General features: G+C 46.6%; 1 protein-coding gene across 8 annotated transcripts in view; it reads right to left on the bottom strand.

Annotated features, from left to right (window-relative positions):
• The window catches only part of LOC135896110 (G-protein coupled receptor-associated protein LMBRD2B), a 390,673-nt gene that overhangs the window by 118,712 nt on the left and 252,704 nt on the right, over positions 1-19,257 (bottom strand). The window lies entirely within an intron of this gene.

Genomic DNA, 19,257 nt, shown 5'->3' with positions numbered 1-19,257 from the left:
AAAGTCGAGTCCTAAAGGCATGAGGGCAGTGATCCGAGACGTAAAACAAAACTGAAATGTGGCATTCGGCAACTGTGACACGGGCGGTACACAACCCAGCAACAGCCGGAGTTGCACCATCGGCTACGTGGACTACAGCGATCAGAGCAGGGATAAGAACTTTCTTCAGATGAGTACGGAGGTTTGAGTTCATGACCGATATGTAGGCCTTGGTGTCAATGAGTGCAATGACAGGTATACCATCTACGTCTACGTTGATGAGGTTGTGATGTCCAGTTAGTGTGAGCAGAGGAACTTCGGATCAGGTCGTCATGGCAGGCTCGCCTCTCGAAGCTGTGCCTGCCAGTTTTCCGATGAGCGGCGGGAGTATGAGGGAGAAGGAGAGCGATGATGCAGAGGTGAGCGGGGCAGGTGTCGGGATGGCAAAGGGGAGCGGTTTGATCGTGCTGGCCAAGATGGCGAAGCGCTGTCGTTGTCATTGTGTGCCAGCACTCGAGAACTACCGCCTGGACATCGGATGTTTCGATAGCTCGGTCAAGGCTGCAAGTTCCAAGCACTGTGACAATGGTGGGAAATGTGTCTAACGCGTCTGCAACAGAAGCAGATGGGCCTGTCATCGGAAGTGCGCCATGCTGCATAATTCGGATAACAAGTACGAATGGTAGGGCTTTGTGGGCGACTGTGTGCATGTATGGCACAACTGTGGGCTCCTTTCTGTGCAAGCACTCAGTGCTACTGCCACATTTTTTTTTGTGTGTGTGTGCTTAAGAAGGTTCTCAGCCACTGCTGTGATGACCTCTTTTCGCCTGCGCTCTTTTCGTCTACCTTGTTTTTTTCTGTGTTTGTTCTTTCTTAGGCGCAACTCTTCCTAAACATAGAACTGGGGAGGCAGCTTCAATCTAGCAGAGGATGGTGCACACAATATTGTCAGATGCAGCAAGAAAGGGGTGGATCTAGTGGGAGGAGGAGGTCCTCGCAGGTAGACACCACAGCCGTGTTCAGAAGACGTGTGAAGTTCGGAGTAATGCGGCAACTTTTTGCTTCTTCAAAGCGTCGAAATTCATTGACGATGTCTTGTGCTACAGATGAGTTCTTAAAAACCAGATGTGTAATTGCATCATCCGTGATACCTTTGAGAATATGCGCAACCTTTTCCGTTTCCGGCATCGTGTCATCGGCTTTGCGACAAGGTTCTGGATGTACATCACATAGGGCTCGGTACAAGTCTGAACTTGGCATGCAAGTTCTTTCTGCGCAGCATGACAGTATCCGACGGGCTTGCCGAACAGATCAATGAGCTTTTGCTTACATACATCCCAGCTCGTAAGTTCCTGTTCGTGGCTCAGAAATCACACTTGTGCCGTGCCCGTCAGGTAAAATATGTTGTTCGCTAGCATCAGAGTCAGGTCCCAGTTGTTGCTAGTGCTCACCCGTTCATACAGCTAAGCCAATCTTCGACATCAGTGTTGTCAGAACCAGAAAAGATACCTGGGTCACGTGATCGTGTGAAGACGACACAGCAGTTTGTGGCGAATGGTTGAGCACGGTTGGTGACATGCTCAAGGCATTCTCATCCCCGCCTTGCGCTGGCATTGAAGAGGCCACCAAGGAGCATCCGCTGCATAAATCCGTCTTGAAGCTTGAAAAACCCGCACTCTCCACCAAATTGTTACGGGGAGATGAGATGCTTGACAATACATTTACAAGATATATACAACGGGCTGAAGACAGGCATACAAGACGGAGAAGGGCAGCGGATTGGGCGAGTTGGTGTTCCATGGTAACAATAAAATTCAAACAGCGCTAGACGACAGCGCCGTGTTTCTTGCTTCAGCGCCGTGTTTGTCTCCTCCTCTTTCTGGTCCTGTCATCTAGCGCTGTTTGAATTTTATACAAGACGGAGCCCATGCACACGACTATTGGTGATCGTTGTCTTCGTCAGTCCTCTCATCATCATTCGCTACTGCAGTGCCTCATAGCAATATGCAACTTCAATGCAACTAGTAGTACTACCAGTTGCATTTGAAGAAACTCCGTGTGATCTCAAAGAATTGTTCACTGAAGTGACGACCTTATTTGAGTGTCTAAAAGACTTCATAGTAGGAGACAGTTAAATTTCACAGCCTGAGGCCTCTTGCAGCACCAAGAATCTGATATCTCTAGGTGGTGTAACCTTCCTTCGTGGAACTGTTGTACACTTCACTATAACTAATATTGCTTCGCCTTTTTGCAGAATGTATGGCCTATCTCTCTCTTTTTTCTGTAAGTCTGAGTATAAGCGCTGCTGCGCATGACTTCTGTTGATTCTGATTTCGAGTGAATCCAGCTTGGCCTCATTTTGGTTACTGAGTTAATTGTACAAGCTGTCCCAACCATCATTCACCAAGACTTAAAAAAAAGAGCAATTGCGCTGCTCGAAGAGAACCTAGTGCATATTGTTTCCAGTACAGTGGAGTAGCAACCAGTAATTCTTCGATACTGTGATTTCATTAGGTAATTGCAATTAATTATTTTACTCAAGAAATACTGTCCTAATTATCATAGTGCCAATGAGGCATATGTAGGTACCCCCAAATGACATCTAACTGCAGTGTTTCCAGTGACATACTAATAACTTAATCACAAAATATGAAAATACATCGCAACTGCACTCCCATCTGCATCATAAAGCAGCATCTTCAAATAAGCGGATTGAAAACAACTTGCCTGTCGCAAACCTGTAGAGACAGCTCATCACTTTGATAATGGTTCCGAAGGAGCACGAACAGCAGGTTTCGCGGTGTCGCAGCTACTGCTTCCTCGCCTTTCTACATCACACTTAGTATCCGTCGCTGAACGGCAACTAATCACATTGATAACAAAAGGCCCTTGATAACGCGGCCAAAGCACCGCCTTGACCACACATGAAACGCGAAAAGCAATGGAATAGGCTCTGCTCGCACCGCATCGAAAGAATGCGCTCGCAGCTATATTTCATGCCAGAAACTTGTTTCGGACCAAAGCCAAATTAAAGTGATGGTTTCATTTTTCATGAAAGTGTATAGGTGCTGCAAAAACGGGCTCGTGGCAAAAAATAAAAGCAAAACAAACAGACATGGAAGCGACTCACGTGTAGAGGAAAGGCAAAACCAATGTATTCAAGAAAGTAAATGTACCACGACTAAATGAGCCGAATTGGCAAACAGGATGTCTGCACAAAAAGAAAAGTAACGACAATAACATATATATATATATATATTAAAAAGAAACAGAATTTAGTGTGTCCTTATTATCTATGAATTCGTAAGCACCATTTAACACCAGATGCTGCCTGGAGGACATGTTTGAATAGGTCTCCTTTTGCAGCTATGCAGTACTAAGTCTGCTTTATCCCATCTTTATCGTCAACCGATGCGGTGCCTGCGCAATCTGCTTTGTGTGACTGTTCTATTTCCTGTCGCCTTCTTTCTGATGCTTGACTTCATATGACGAAATGCAGGTTGCGCTTCACCCAGTGTGCATTGTAGTAACTCCAATGGTATGCATTATGGAAATTTGCCTGGACGTTTCTGTGAAAATTGGATTCATCTGCGCACATAATGTCGCTCAAAAAGTATAGTGATCGGCTTTTTATTTTTAGACAATTCCACAGCTCCCTATCTCCTAAGTATTGGTGCTTGTTAAGGTCGCACAGGTGAAAGGCCGTCGTTTAAAATCCTCCAAACTGATGACTTGGACATCAGTACCTGGGTGGCCACGTCCCTCACACTAGCATAAGGGTCTGAGGCCATAAATGCTAGAACATTTGTGCGTAGGCTAGGACTCAAAGATGGAGTCCTACGACGCTGCTACTTGAAGCTGCCAGTTTGTCTCAGGTTTTCACAATTTCTGATCAACGCATTTGGTCTACCGCCACACTTCCATGACTGATATATATTTGCGGCCTTCCTCTTGTCATTTGCAGCTCTGAAGGCAAGAATAATTTTTACTTTCTGCCCATTAGAGAAAGACATGGCGACTGGGATGAAACAAAATGCATGTAAACATTTGCACTGACGCTGTCAATTCACTTTTGTGGTAATAGGTTCTGTGGAAAAAAAAAGAAGAAGAAGAAGAAAAGAACCATTCGTGCACTTTATCTATGCTAAGAGAACAGCTACCACGGCCGGGGCGCAGCAGATAAGGCTCGATCACAATGTTTTTCTTTATTTACTTTATTCTATTCTCACTAACTCAGAGGGAGCTTGTTCTAGAGCTCTGCTTTATGATGCGGGTGAGAGCACAGTCACATGGTATTTTTCATATTTCGTGGGGTTTATTTATCAGTCGGAAAAAATTAGTACGTAATTAGTATGCCACTGAAAATACCGCAGTTAGATATCCCTTGGCTGTGCCTGCAACTGCCTCATTAAAACTTTGATAATTAGAATTGTACATATAGGGTTAGATAATTAATTACAATTACCTCATTAAATTTCAGGAATTAAAGAAATACTGGCAGCTACTCCACTGTACCGGACATAATATGCACTAGGTTGTCATGGAGTAACACAATTGCTTTTTTTAAATCTGGGTTTATGACAGTTAATTGGGACACCCTGCATATATTTATGACCACTGCGTGCAAGTGACGATGTTCCCATCCCTAATAAATGTTGTAACTTATTGGAAGAGTTTCTCTTTTTTCTTTTTTTTCATTAGTCGTTAGCATTGCTTACTGGAAAGAGAAGCAATTACTGAGGCACATATCCTTCACATGCGTTTCACATGCCGTCAAGATGCTGCAAAAGGTAATTAAAGTCTGCAGGTTTTTTTCAGTGTCAAAAAAGCACGCAAAGCAATTTGAAGCGAGGTGAACATATAGCAACATATTCATTCTCTAGGCTTAGGCTATCCATACCTTCGGAAATAATTGATAATTGGCTTCCTGCTCCTCTCTCTTTCAAAACAGATAATAAGCTTTGTCCTGAGTATATATATAAATATATGCGCATGGTGTTTACAGTGGAAATTTGAAACAATGTTGAAGTGAGAAATTATGGATGAGGCAGTTGCCGCTGATGCTTCTAATGCACTTGTCATCCTACTGTCAGGATTTGAAGAAATAAAGCGAAATTATGAATTAGAAGCCGTGGACGTTCGCGCCAACAATGCTGCAGCAAGCTATTAGCCCCAATAAAATTTTAGGTGAAAAGGTAGAGGCAAGTCAAAAGAAACCTCAAATGATGTGGGTGACAAAACTCTGGTAATGACACTTTAGGTGTGTGTGTGTGTGTGGCGGGGAAGGGGGGTTGGAAACACCGGAAGGGGCTCGGCAGCACCCCCCCCCCTAGTTGGCGCCTACGGACTTACTGACCAAAAAACAAGACTGTGCTAATTATCGCTCAAATGCACACACAGACAAGTTTTATTTGCGAGCAGTGAGTAAAATATCTGATTTTGCAGTGGATTAGCACCGGTGACTGTGCGCTACCGTATCTGCCGATTAAAGTTCCAGTTTCAACTTGTAAACGGCCATTATAAGGTTAACACTTCCAAGTTCTTTACTTAATCATCAGGTTATAACACGAGACGAAGGCACGCTTTATCAATAACCACCATGAACACACGGAATAACTGTTTCAAATATTCTTTTTTTTCTAGGACAATAACAGACTGAAATAATCTTAATTCTGATATTGTTACCCAGAATTCCTTATCAATGTTTGAAAATTGCTTCCAAATGTTATGAATTTGTGTGCCTTATTTGCTTGCATGTTGTGTATTTTTCACCAATGTTTGAAAAATGCCTGTATATCTGATGAATTTTGTATGTGTTTACATGCTTGCATATTTCTATGTATACCCACCCTGCTATGATCTGATTTCAGATTGCAGTATCTATAAATAATAAATAAATAAAATTGTACTAGTAAAAGTACCCCCCCCCATTTGCATAGAAAAGTTACTTTGAGTTGGGACCCCCCCCCCCCGAAAAGATCCTGGGTACGTGCCTGATGTGCGCCCATTTCTGTCACGGCAAGACATGCTGAAGAGTGCTGCAATCTCGCTTGGACCATTACCACCAATGACTAAGACCGCCAGAAGAGCACTCGTGGTGACACCAGTTCTGCACCCACCTTCCTTCCTGGTGTGCTTCTGTGGTTCTTGGTTCCTTCCACTGCACCTGGTTTCTCTTCAAAACTACTACCCAAGTATGAAGGGCCCTACCCTGTAATCAAATGCGCATCCCCTGTCAACTACATGATAAAACCCGTTGAGCCATCTTTGTACATGCACCGTCATGGACAAGACATTGTCCATGTCGAGCGCCTCAAGCTGTGCTATGATCCACTCATAGTGAGGAGCTGTTAAGCCTCCGGACGGCTCCCTTTTAATTTTGGGGGGTAATTGTAGCAAAGAAGAGGGATGCTATAATGGGCCATTCTCTCCAGTGCTTCCTAGCAGGCTAATCTCTCCAGTGATTTTGCTCGGGGAATGCCCTTCATGCTAGCAGTCCGTGCCCTGCTCTAAAAGTCGGTCTGAAATGCCGGCGACAAATAAATGCCTTTACAATATTAACGGGTATGGCCAAGCAGACACCAGCTTTTTTGTGAAAAAATAGCCTTGCAGACATCCACAGCACCGATGCAGTCTAAAACCATGCCTCTGCACGAATCAGCAAATGATCAATATTTGAGTGAATGAACAAAGTTGAGCACGGGTGCAGTGCAGTTACCTGAACACGGATCCAGAAAATCACCAACGATTACGATACTCCCTAATGCAAAATTTGAGTGCAGCTCTACACAGGTTTCTATTGCATGATATATATAGGCTGGCATGGGCAATCTGTCTCGTGTTGCATGTTGCAAATGGACCGAAGTGCGGCACGACTGCCTTGCTAATCTGGAGATCATGAGAGCCAGCACATGGGTGACATGTGGACACGATTTCCATTAGCTGCCACCAGCAGACCTCCCAGACGACGTGTGCTGCTCCGGCACCATCTTGTAGCAATCGCCGTCGCACTATGTTTTTCTTCACAGGTTTTCACCATGCCCTCCTCTGCTTTTTGTCTCATGGTGCCGCTGCACCCTCCTTTCCACTTTTCTCCTCGCATCTTTCACTCCTGCTGCACTTCGCATTCACTTTCATCTTGCACTGTGCTTGTTTGCTCGGTTATGGTGCCACCGTCACTGAAGCCAATGCTTACCGCAGGAATGGCCACCTAAGAGCTGTGCTGTAAAAAGGCGGCAATCGCATGACCAAAGCTACGTCGAACACAAGTGTGGGCTTTTTGCTGCATAGCGGTTGTCGAGCGCAACGAAGGCACACTGGATGCACTTAACAACAATGATCCTCCACTGCGCCAAACAAAGGCACCTTCAGTGGACGACATCTTCGGCAGGGAGACTGCTTACTTGTGGGAATGTGAAAGCATGATAGGTTTTGCAGACCTCGTACGGCCATGGTTGCACTCATTTTATGTCTTCATAATGGGGTGCTATTGGCTGTGCCGTCACATGCCCAATGACACATGTACTAAACCTTTAGTCAGCCAGTATCGCAGAGCCACCGTGGCCTCAGGAGAGCGTGCTCGTGTTGCACCCTGGAGGTGCAGGCTTGCATCCCACCCAGACCAAAATGTACCAAATTTTCTTTTTAAAACCTATAATTCACTTTGTTTACAGGAACTTCACTCAGAAATTTTACGTCAATCTGAGCATTTTTTACTTGTTTTTATACTGTTTGCACCGTGAGCACTTTTTGGTACCATTGCATTTTCACATAATGGGGCATATAATGCATTTGCATTAAAACCAAAACGAACCAGGGAGAGCACCCAAAAGAACTATCAAAAGACAAATGGTCATAGCATGTGCAGAAAATTCAATTTTTTGTCAGTCAAGATTAGGCAAGTTTTACTAATATATGCGTCACCAAAATAGTGAGTTTGCTAAGCTTCAATTATTAAGTGAGTGACTTCACATTTGTTTCTGCCTATGATAACTGTTTTATTGAAAAGCGGTTCACTCCCACAGATCTCTGGCAAACCATCAGGTGGCGTTTTCTTAGCCCAGCTGCTATTCTCCCTTAGCCATTCAATTATGCAACATCCTGTTTGCTCTATGTAATATCAGTCACAGGAAAACAGTATGCATTAAATACATATGCTTTGCACTCAACGAGTTTTGTTTTTTCAACACCCACCCTTCACATAATGGTGAGGTCTCCCCAGTTTGCTGGGTGCTGCCAAGTTTAGTGGGTGCTGAAAAACTACCAGTACATTACCTCGTGCAGCTAGTTTCTTAAAGATACCTGGTGGATGTAGGGAATAACTGCTACGTTTTTCTTCTCAAAAGTAAGGCAAGCTTCTGTGTTAGGCACGCTATGACACACATTTACACGGCGGAGTAACCCTTCTGCTACAGAAACCATGCAGTCAGATGGATAGGCAGCTTTTAGGAGCCGTGAAGCTTGTTGATTAAAACTTGCGTCCAATAAATGTTGGCATTCAGGAACAGTGAACTACCAGGAGCAAAGGATCAGTTTTAAACACAAGTTCACCAATTCTCATTGCAACTGCAGGAATAGCCTCTCAACAACTTTAGTGTGTGGTTGCAAACAAACTTTCTAAGAAAAAATGCCTGCTGTATGACTAGCTTTACAAAAACACTTAACAAAGGGTTGCTGAAAGATCAGAGATTGTGGGGGGGGGGAATTGTGGGGGAAAAAACTTCTGCTGCAGAACTTGTGTCGCATATACACATAGAAGGGCCCATGGCAAAGAAAACATCATAAGTAGCGTAAAAGATAAAACTCCTATGTGACTCAACCGGAAGCAAAAATCACAGGTTGCAACCTCCACCAGAAACAAAGCTTCATTGCCCTGTTGTTTCTGCACTGCTTCCAAAACTTGTGTCGCTGCTGCACTTGTGATGATTTGAGACGCCTTGCTTACAAGATGAAGAACAGTAACCAAGATTTAATACTTCTAGTTGTGAAATATTTCGCAAGTTTCAAATATTTGAAAATACCAAATAGTTCCTTTTCAGACATGAATACAAATAGTCAGCGTGCTGTATTTGATTTGTATTAGAAACTCATAACATATGCTCACCCCTGGTAATTGTTCAATTATGCATTTGAATTTCACGTGTAAACAATGTTCCCCTCTTTGAGTAATACAGCTGAAGAAAAAAAATTGTTCAATCCGTCACAGGTTATTTTTAAAAACCTTTCCCATTCTTCATAGAAACACCTTGTATATGACTTGCTACTGCAGCGGGCAATGAACACAGATTTAGTTAGAACTCTCTCCAGAATGTGAGCCTCAATGTAATAAGCAAAAGCCTGATCATCAAGAAATGTGAAAATGAAAACTGGTAGCACTTAAGGCACGTTCAACAAAAGTAAAAGAACTGGCGGTTATCATGAGGGGAGGCAACAAATCTAGGAAAATGGCTGCAGGATCTTGTTGGCAGGTCTAATTTGTTGTAGCGCAGGTCATAGGAAACTGCAACCTTGAATGTTATTTTGGCTGTGCTAAAATAAGTTAGAGTGCCACAAGGAGTAGTGAGGAAAAACTGGCAGGAGACTTCTCATCATGTACTCTGTCACTCGGTGACACTTCTTGAAGAATGTGCCGTCATTGCCATCGCCAAGAGAGAAAGGCACTCACGATTGGCTGTCATCTAAGCAATACTGTTCCCGGCAGACTTTAAAACTGCATGTGTGTTTCAAGATGCATAATTTCCTCAATGAGAATAGACAATCTTTTTTGGAGAGCTCTTTGGGAGAATGGAATCTGCACTTGTGTACACAAGGACAAGAAACAAAAAGCTGACGACGACAGCTTGGCAGGATTTCTGCCTTATTAGTGGTGGTATTAGAAAATTAGACTACTTGATTCGAACATGTTGTTATTCGATTTGATTCAAAAGTCACTCTTACCATCAGAAATACCTGAACCCCCAAAAATTCCTGTGAGCGGTATTTTAAAGTCAGCTTTGCCAAAGTGCAGCAGTTTTATGCAGCAAACTATAAACGTGTATTGCGGTGAAGCATATAAAAACAATGATGACGATGATGATTTATTGGCATTACCTTTGAAATGGGGCAGTGACAAATGGTCACCTTGACTGCTTGATTTAACCAGGTATGCTGTACATGTTTTTCATTCTAGCATTTTTGTATACATCTAATTAATGTTTTTTTCTCTTCTCAAAATTTTATCTACCTTGTACCGCCCGCTACCTGTGCCTGTAATGGATCCGATTGCATCAATCTCTTCCCTACTTTCTTAATGCGATAGTGTTAGGCGCCCCGTCTCCCAGAAAATCGAGCATCGACGTGTCCATGAGCGAAAATTCCCAAATACATTCAGGTACAGTAAAACCTCGTTATAATGAACTTGAAGGTGGGGGTCGTAATTACTTAGCTTTAACCATTAGTTCATTATGGCCACTATCCCTTTCTACAGTAAAACACGTTGTGGGGCTAGTTGGTCCATAGCTTTCAATAGAATAAGCGCCAAAAGTGACGGCACACAAGAAGAAATACAGACAGGACAAGACGCTACTTGCAACTGTTTATTGAAATGACAAGTGGCCGACTATATAGCCATGAGGAGAGGAGAGCGAAAAAAGAGGGGCACTGAATATGTGAATGCGCATATGCGAGAACAATGAATATATTCGTCACTGTTGTCATTAGGCACCCCCGTCACTGCGCGCACAATTACCACTTCCATTAGCTCTTCCGTCATCATTGCGTCAGCATCGGCACTGATGTACATGCAGAAGGTGTCGCAGTCGGGCACAACGCCGGCGTCAAGGAGAGCGCCCCACGGCTTGGTCGCCCCCGGCACCCTCATTGGCAGCAGCACCGAGATCTTCGCTGTAACCGCCGCTGCTGACGCCAAATGAGGCATGCCGGAAGCAATTGGCAATGGTGCTTGCTGCTACAGCCACTCAAGCAGCCTGTAGCATCTCGATCACCACAAACAAGTTGATTGTGGACTAGAGCTTCATGCTCATATTGAACAGAATAAGGTCGATCATACGCTTGCGGTAGCCCGACTTAAAGTTCATAATAACTCCTTGGTCAAGGGGTTACACAATCAGTGCACTTTGGTGGCAAGAAACATAGCTCAATGTTTTTGAGTCCAGTGGCAATGTGGTGGGCCGTGCAGTTGTCCAGTACAAGGTATATCAATCAATCAATCAATCAATCAATCATTTTATTTCAGTATCAAAGACACTTGGTGGGTACAGACAGAAAGCCATTCATCAGGCTTGACGAGGTCTGCACCCCCGAATATTGGCAGACAAGGCGCATAACAAATACAGCACGCCTGCATAACTAAACTGAACAGTGTACAGAAGTCAGGTGTGTGTGCATTTACGGTCTTAAATCAGCTGCTATTGTCATAAATACTAGTAAAAGAAGCATAACAACAAATCATTGTGTAGAAACAAATAATAAAATAAGAAAGAAATACGCCTGAACACACGACAGGGTCACATGAGTACATGAATACTGCATGAGATTACACACTCTATTGCGAAAGCAAAAAGCACTGATAATTAGAATGTCACAGCAAAGCAAAGAAGACAATTAGGTGTGGCATTGTGTTATATTTGAAACTCTGAATTGTTAAGCAGCGCAGGTAACTGGTATTTTAACATCTGAGTGCCGTACTTTGTACGTGTTCTAGGCACCTTCCAAAGCTCACGCATTCTCAATGTACGGGCATGCTCAAGCCGGCGTAGTCCGGACAATTCAGTAAGAAATGAATTGTTATTTTTCACTTCCAATTTGTAGCGTTTATTCTTCTGGTTCAGCTTGCCCAGCCGCTCGTCCCACTCCCACAGCCATTATGCGAAAATTTCTCTCGTCATCCAAGCCTTAAGGTTGGAGACATGACTCACTTGGGGCTTTCATTTGCCTTTGAAGCATCGTGGTGATGCACTTTTGCCAACCACGAGGTCCGGCACCTTTCCCGACCCATCCATGTTGGTAAAAAGAGAAACACAGTTACGCGGACCTTGCTCTGCTTACCGCCTCGGCAGCATTCACCTTTGAGAACCAAGGTTTTTTGCTGCAGCATCTGGTAGAACAGGGCTGTCTCGTCTGCGCTGAACAAATCCTTGGCACTGTATTTTTCTAGCAGCTGTCCAACGTTTGTCTCCACCCACGCCACCGCAGCTTCGCGGTCGACAGACTGCGCTTCCCCGCTGACAGCCCTGCCGACGATGTCGTGGCACTCCTTGAAACGCTGCAGCCAGCCGACACTCGCCACAAAATTGTCGTGCCCCATGATGCACGTGAAGCCCCTCGCTTTGCGCTGCAACAGTGCCCCACTCCCAGGAGTGTCGCTTGCTCTTGCTTCTAAAAACCACTTGGAGACCGCCTTCTCTACAGCTTCGAAAGCGGGGGTATGGTGACTAGAGGCATGGTGGGGGCTCGCAGCTTCTTTCTGTCGCCTTTTATGCTACGTGCGACAGCATTGGTGACAGCTTCTTTGCTGCTCAAAATCGTTGACAGCGTGCTCAACGCTATGCCAAAATCTTCGGCCACTTTTTCTTCTTCACGCTGGACTCGACGGCTTTCAGCACAGCCACGTTCTGCTCGATTGATGTCAATTTGCGCTTCCGTTTGCCGTCGTCCATCTACTTTCTGGCTACACTGGAAGCATAGCGCGCAAAGGACGATCCACTCTGTATATATTAATATATTATATCATATATAATATAAATATATATATATAATTAAATTATAATATATTACGATTACGGTTACGGTTAAAGTTAAACAGGCTTTATTTAAGGACCGAGATTGATGGTGAAGTAAAGATGGCGTCCCGAGGCTGCACACGCATGCACACGCAAACGTCTTCTTCTTCTTCTCCTCGCCCGGCTCATGCCGTAGCAATATATATATATATATATATATATATATATATATATATATATATATATATATATATATATATATATATATATATATATATATATATATATATATATACTGCACATCACATAGCAAGGCGTGGCATATACAATAAAACCTTGTTATAATGAAACACGATATAACTAACTAATGGATGTAACAAAGCAGTCCGATTCCCCTTGAAATTCCAATAGATACCTATCTATATATATATATATATATATATATATATATATATATTGAGAAAAGGTTTATTGGCGGCTCCTAATGTAACGGCACAGCAACCAGGAACGGCGAAGCAGCCCGAAGCACTGTCCAAATGGACGCCAGCAATCAACAGCGCGAGCCGAGACGAGCCACGCGTTGGCGATGCGGCTGTGCCGCGAGGCGCGTCTTCTTCTTCACAATCTCCCCCCGGACAAAAAGAGCCATCCCGGCACCTTAAGAATCGGGAGGCAGAGGGTCGTGGTAGGGCTTGAGACGCGAGACGTGGACAATGTCACGTCCACGCCAGCGCAAGTCTTCAGGTGGTGACAGGGGCTCAACGACAAAATTCACCGGGGATGTTTGCTCCAAGATTCGGTAAGGCCCTTCGAATTTTGGGACGAGTTTCGAGGAAAGCCCCGGCGGTTGGAAAGGGACCGACAACCACACAAGAACGCCTGGAGCATAGGTCGTGTTTAGATGCGTGTCGATGTGGTATTCTTTCTGGCGCTGCTGTTGCTCTGCCGTAAAGGAGCGTGCTAGCTGGCGGCATTCTTCGGCTTGTCGGGCGACGTCGGAAACAGGTAGACACTCGGAGGCGTCAGGACGGTATGGAAGGAGCGTGTCGATGGTATGCGTAAGCTCGCGGCCATACAGGAGGAAGAAAGGTGAAAATCCCGTATTGGCCTGGATCGCGGTGTTGTACGCGAATGTGATGATTGGAAGGATGCAGTCCCAGTTACCATGATCAGATGCCACGTACATAGAGAGCATATCACCAAGTGTGCGGTTAAATCACTCTGTGAGCCCGTTAGTCTGTGGATGGTATGCCGTGCTTGTCCGATGAATAATGTGGCATTCCGAAAGCAAACTTTCGACGACTTCGGAGAGGAAGGCGCGACCTCGATCGCTGAGGAGTTCCCGAGGTGCGCCGTGTCGAAGCACGAAGCGATGTAGGACGAAAGAGGCTACATCCCGCACTGTAGCACTTGGTAAAGCCGCAGTTTCGGCGTAGCGTGTCAAATGATCAATAGCAACTACGATCCACCGATTGCCGTCTGGTGTCATAGGAAGCGGGCCGTATAGGTCGATGCTGACGCGATCGCAGGGTGTGGCAGGGCACGGGAGCGGCTGCAAGGCACCAGATGGGCATAAAGGTGGCGATTTGCGGCGTTGACAGTCAAGACAGCACTGAACAAACTTGTGTACAAAATTGTACATGCCGCGCCAGTAGTAGCGGTGGCGAATTCGTTCGTACGTCGTGAAGACTCCGGCATGGCCACACTGCGGATCGTTGTGGAAAGTGGCACATATTTGATACCTTAAGCTGCGGGGAACCACCAGAAGCCACCGACGACCTTCAGGAGTGTAATTGCGTCGGTGCAGCAGCTGGTCACGAATGGCAAAATGAACTGCTTGGCGTCGGAGGGCTCGGGATACAGGGATGGTCAACGATCCAGAAAGATAGTCGAAAAGAGAAGCGACCCACGGGTCACGACGTTGTGCGGTTGCAAAGGAGTCCATGTCGAGAGATGACACGGAATGTGCGGAAGTTGTTGCGCAGGCCGAGTCTGGAGGTAAAGGTGAACGAGACAAGGCATCTGCGTCGGAGTGTGTGCGTCCACTGCGGTAGACGACGCGAATATCGTACTCCTGGATGCGTAGTGCCCAAGGGGCTAGGCGGCCAGTGGGATCTTTCAAGTTGGCGAGCCAACAAAGCGCATGGTGATCTGTGACCAAGTCGAATGGGCGCCCGTACAGATATGGTCGGAACTTGCCAAGTGCCCATACTAAAGCCAAGCACTCTTTTTCGGTCACGCTGTAATTGGCCTCAGGCTTCGTGAGTGTGCGACTCGCATAGGCGACTACATATTCGGGGTAGCCCGGCTTTCGTTGGGCGAGTACGGCGCCGAGACCGACCCCGCTGGCATCTGTATGTACTTCAGTTGCAGCTGACGGGTCGAAATGGCGAAGAATAGGTGGGGAGATGAGAAGACGACGCAGCGTAGCAAAGGCGGAGTCACATGCAGGGGACTAGCAGGAGAGGGCGGCGTCACCGCGTAGAAGCTGAGTCAATGGCGCCATGATCGATGCAAAATTTCAAACAAAGCGCCGGAAACATGAGCACAGGCCCACGAAGCTTCGAAGTTCTTTGATGGTCTGAGGCTTCGGAAACTCAGCGACTGCTCGAAGTTTTGCAGGATCGGGTAGAACGCCGTGCTTGGACACAACGTGGCCTAAAATGGTGAGCTCTCGCGCGGCGAAGCGGCACTTCTTGAGGTTGAGTTGAAAGCCAGCGTTCGTTAGACAGGTCAAAACTTGTCTGAGGCGAAGCAGGTCAGTAGGAAAATCAGGCGAGAAAACCCCGACATTGTCGAGGTAACACAGACATATAGACCACTTGAGGCCACGCAGCGTGTTGTCCATGAGTCGTTCAAAGGTGGCAGGGGCGTTACAAAGCCCGAAAGGCATCACCTTAAATTCATATAAGCCGTCAGGCGTAATGAATGCGGTTTTCTGGCGATCGGCCGAAGCCATCGGGACCTGCCAGTACCCTGAACGCAAGTCAAGGGACGAGAAGAATTCTGCTCCCTGAAGACTGTCGAGGGCGTCATCGATGCGCGGCAAAGGATAGACGTCTTTGCGCGTTACCTTATTTACCCACGGTAGTCGACGCAAAAGCGAATAGACCCGTCCTTCTTGCGAACGAGAACGACAGGAGATGCCCAGGGACTGTGCAAAGGTTGGATAACATCACGGCGCAGCATATCTTCGACTTGGGTGATAATGACACGACGCTCTTCGGCAGAGATGCGATACCGTCGTTGACGTAACGGCTGATGTAAACCGGTGTCAATGTAGTGCTGCACTTCCGACGTGCGGCCCAGGTGAGGTTGTGAAACGTCGAATGAACTTCTAAATTTGTGCAGGAGATCAAGAAGGTCGGCGCGTTCGGCAGGTGTGAGGGTATCGGCGATGGCATTCGAGAACGCATCCCTGGACGTTTCCTCAAGCGCGGACATCGAAGATGGTTGGCCGGGGTCGACATCAAAAGAGTCTCCAGGGACGTCAACCAAAGACGAAGAGTCGTGGAGTTCCACAAAGCCAAGGCATTCACCAACGAGCAACGTAATAGGCGCACAGAGGGGATTGTAAAAGTATATATTGCCGCAGCCGCCAGCCATGTCAAGCGTCGCGAAGGGTAGTGGGAGAGATTTACGGCTCATGAAGACGTCGGACGGTGTGAAGAGGACCGTTGCATCAGCACTGGCATCGCAAGAGACGGGTACGAGGGCGAAGGAGCCAGGAGGAATATCTGTGTCCTCGTGCACGGTAAGTTTAGAAGGACGGTCGCAATCTTCGCCCAAGGGTGCGTCACAAGAGGAAAATTCAACTTTGGCGCGTGCGCAGTCGATCACAGCTTTATGACTGGATGAGAAGTCCCATCCGAGGATGACGTCATGCGAGCAGGTGGGAAGAACAATACACTCGACGATGTAAACAATGCCGTGAATGAGCATGCGTACAGTACAGGCTGCGTGCAGAGTGACGTGCTGCGTGCTTGCCGTACGAAGCGACAGTCCACAAAGCGGCGTGGTCACCTTGCGCAGCGAACGGCACAGTTTGGCGGCTATCACAGAAACGGCTGCGCCGGTATCCACAAGAGCGAATGCAGGAACACCTTCTACACAAATTTCGACCATGTTAGCAGGAGAGGCGCGAGGACTTTGACAGTTCAAATGAGGCGCAGTTCTTGCCTCTTGAACTGCGACGTTCAGTTTTCCTGGTGAGGTGGTGCGGGTCGCCGATGCATTGGGGAGAGCGTGCGTCGGCGAGGGGATGGCGAGCGACGCGAAGGAAATTCTGGAATGTCAGCACGAGCGTACGGTTGGGGGGAAGGAGCGGCGTATTGGCGAAATGGCTGGCTGCCGTACTGGAAGGGCCGCGAGGCGTCGCCGAACGCTTGAGGGCGACGGCGGCAATATCGGGCGACGTGTCCGGGAGTGCAGCAAGAATAACAGATGGGTCGATTGTCAGGTGTCCTCCAAGGATTAGCTCGCGGTGCGGTCCAAGATGTAGCATGGGCTTCCGGTGGCAGTGGTTGAGACTGGGTCGTGAAAGACGCCTGTGGAGGCCTGCGTACTGCCTGCGCGTACGTAAGAGGCGCGGCCAAAGGCAGGACTGGCTGCGCATAGGTGAGAGGCGTGGCGACAGGCTGCACTGCCCGCGTAGAGTTGAGATTCGCGGCTGCAGGCGGCTGATGGTGTGCGGAAGGGACAACTTGGGCGACCTCTTCGGAAAGGAGGGTGCGGAGCGTGTTTGGAAGACGGGAGGTGGGCTCCTGAGTGAAGGGGACTAAAGAAAGTTGGCGGGCAACTTCCTCACGCACAATTTCCTTGACCCGCTGAAAGAATGAGGATGGGTCGTACATGTAGTCAAGGCTCGCCAACAAGTCGTCGCTTCCCAAAGGACGCCGAGTCGAAGCGCGTTGCTTCCTTAACTCGTCGTAACTTTGGCATAGGCTGACAATTTCAGACACAGTGCGCGGATTCCTGGCTAGGAGCATCTGGAATGCGCCGTCATCGATGCCTTTCAGTATATGGCGAATTCGCTCAGCTTCGGGCATGGCAGCATTGACTCGTTTACAAAGGTCCACGACGTCTTCTATGTAGCTTGTGAACGTTTCTGCCGTCTGCTGTGCTCGGGCGCGCAAGCGCTGTTCGGCACGCAGCTTGCAAACAGCGGGTCGGCCGAACACTTCCGTAAAGGTTGTCTTGAAGACTGACCATGTGGGCACGTCACTTTCGTGGTTGTGAAACCACATTTGGGCAACACCAGCCAGATAACAGATGATGTGAGTTAACTTGGCTGGATCATCCCACTTGTGTGCGCTCACCCGTTCATAGGACGCAAACCAGTCTTCTACGTCTTCGTCGTCTGCACTGCTGAAGACCTTGGGGTCCCGTTGTCGTGGAACGCAGGTGCAGGTGACGGACTGTGGCGTTGATGCCGTTTGGGAGGAGCTCTCGGTCATGGCGGGTGGTAGCGTTCTGGATCTCAGCTCCAGGGTTTCAAGCGACGGGGTTTGAGTCCCGGCACCTCCACCAATTGAGAAAAGGTTTATTGGCGGCTCCTAATGTAACGGCACAGCAACCAGGAACGGCGAAGCAGCCCGAAGCACTGTCCAAACGGACGCCAGCAATCAACAGCGCGAGCCGAGACGAGCCGCGCGTTGGCGATGCGGCTGTGCTGCGAGGCGCGTCTTCTTCTTCACAATATATACACATATATATATATATATATGGGAACCTGTATGGGTTTCCTTTGTAGCAATTGCTACGATTGGGTGGATGTCTCATTTTTCCCTTAATTAATTACTTCTCTCAACCTTATGGGTTTCCGCAGAACTACTACGTCAAACTCATGTTTCATCTAGTTGCAAATATTTGTTCCAGTATGTATTTGTGCTTAGGCAACCAGCTTGAGCCTCAAATAGCAAGGCACTGCCCTTTGTTGAGGAGGCTTGTGGATACTTTCCAACATGACCATGATTGCTTCAAGGAAGTGGCTAAAGTATGTTGGCAACGTAGCTCGTTTGAATTCATGATAGCACAGTGCTGCATGTCTCCTATCGCACTGCACTGTGTTAACATGCTTCAAGAACCTAGCAAGCACTGAAAATATGAAGAAACCACATGCTTGCTGCAAGGAGCCAGAACAAACAATCCATGTGCAACAGACGCATGCTCAAATTTGTGAACTCACGGCTTTTCTGTAAAGCATCAGTACCATAATGGCTAATATTTATGACACCAAATCTGCTGAATATTTTCTAGTGTGGTATAACTTGGAGAAGTTGGAAACTAGGAGCATGACCCATATTTTGTATATTTCAGATTTTTTTACTCACAGTAGTTCTAGTAAAAATCTAAAATAATTCATTTTATTCATGGTTTTCACATACTCTATAAAATTTTATGTAAGAGTTCTTTAAAAACTCTCTAAGCAATTCTTTTCTTGTTTATTTCCACACAAACTACCAAAAATCAGTCTACAATTTCATGCAGCATGGTATATGTTTGGAATAGTATCGACATGTGTACTCGTTTATTTTTTTCGGGGACCGTTTTTCACCAT

Source organism: Dermacentor albipictus, chromosome 6 (genome assembly GCF_038994185.2).
Source record: "Dermacentor albipictus isolate Rhodes 1998 colony chromosome 6, USDA_Dalb.pri_finalv2, whole genome shotgun sequence".
Lineage (NCBI taxonomy): Eukaryota > Metazoa > Arthropoda > Arachnida > Ixodida > Ixodidae > Dermacentor > Dermacentor albipictus.
The sequence above is the reverse complement of the archived record's forward strand: the minus strand, read 5'-3'. Positions and strand labels throughout refer to the sequence as shown.